This window comes from Neovison vison, chromosome 11 (assembly GCF_020171115.1).
Source record: "Neovison vison isolate M4711 chromosome 11, ASM_NN_V1, whole genome shotgun sequence".
In the NCBI taxonomy this organism is placed as follows: Eukaryota; Metazoa; Chordata; class Mammalia; order Carnivora; family Mustelidae; genus Neogale; species Neogale vison.
In genome coordinates, this window is record NC_058101.1 from 186,158,538 (window position 1) to 186,160,069 (window position 1,532).

At 37.9% G+C, this 1,532-nt stretch overlaps 1 pseudogene; it reads right to left on the minus strand.

The window, feature by feature from the left end:
- Window positions 1-205: 205 nt before the first annotated feature.
- Window positions 206-682, minus strand: LOC122890391 (annotated as a pseudogene).
- Window positions 683-1,532: the final 850 nt, after the last annotated feature.

Here is a 1,532-nt window from a genome sequence, read left to right on the forward strand (position 1 = left end):
GGCTTTTTGGAAGAAGTTTCTAATTATAAAGCAGCTAAGGCTAAACTACTGAATGAAGAGAAGCCCTAAGAAATGACCACCCATTGGGTGTAGTCCTGCCACTGCTGAGCTTTTAGTTGAACACAGCAGAACAAATAACTTCATCTTTTTTTTTTTTTTTTGAAAAGTACTTGTTAGCATTTAATGAACCTCCCCCCAGGAGGCTTCAAGCTACTAGAATGAAGGTGCAACCCTCACCCTTAATCTTCTCTGCTCTTCTACTGAAGAATTTGGCCTTCATGATGGCAGGCTGTTTTGGGAGTTTTCTCTTCAAAACTTTATAGTAGCTGGATCACACCACATCAATGGTAGAAGGAGCTCCAGTCTTGTTTTTGGTGGCATTTACCCATGTCTGCTCACTGATTAAGGTCCTCAGTTTATCAAAGTTGACAGCTGGGCAGAAGCTCTGGCTCCTCTTTAAGTGGTCATGTCTCATACTAACTTTTACAAAGTAACCTGGGGGATATTTATCTAAGTTGATCCTATGGTAATATATCCCACCACCAGCATTACCCCGGCTTCCTGGGTGCTTCTGGTGCTTTACAATGTGACTGTGGCTGTGGCTCATGTGGCCCCAAAGTTTTTGGGTCTTCCTCAGTCTGGATGGCAAGTCAGCAGCCCAGAATACCTTCATCTGATACATTGTGATGAAGAAAAGCTTCCCAGCTGAACTCAGTCTGCCCTCAAGATTATAGATAAAATAATAAATTGTTGTTGTTTTAGGTCACTAAGTTGGTGTTTTTTAATTATTCAGCAAATGAAAACTCACTTTTTTCAAAGTAAGCAATGAATAATTGACCATTCAACCATCATATTTGAATATCTAACACTAAGCCACATTAAGTTTTTTTCAGAGGGAGGGATTTTTTTTGTTAATTATGATATAATTACAAACTCATGGAAAAGTTGTAACAAGAATAGGATGAGGGATTCCCATATACCCTTTACATTTTTATCATCTTTGCTCTATGATTCTTTGTCTCTCTTTATCTGTCTCTGTGTCTCCTTCTCTTGTCATTCTTCCTTACATTTGAAAATAAGCTAGAAACATCCTTTCCCTTAATTCCTGAACATTTCAGTGAGTATTTCTTAGAACAAGGATATTTACTTCATGAACACAACACAGTTGTCAAATTTAATTTTGATAAAACTATTATCTGATAGGCAATCTCTATTTCAAATTCTGTCCATTTTCCCAGTAATATCCTCTATGGCTACTACCTCCCCTGTCCCCTGGGTTGACGATCCAATCCAGGTTCACATATTTATTACATGACAATTGTCATAATCTTTTCCTTTCCTTCAATATAGAAGAGTTTCTTAGTCTTTCTTTGTGTTTCTTGACCTTGACATTTTTGAAGAGTACAGGCCAGTTATTTTGTAGAATGTCTCCCAAATTGGGTTTGTCTGCTGTTTCCTTATGATTAGACTCAGGTTGTGCATTTTTGGCAGAAATATAACCATAGTGATTTGGGGGCCTTCACTGTGCATTA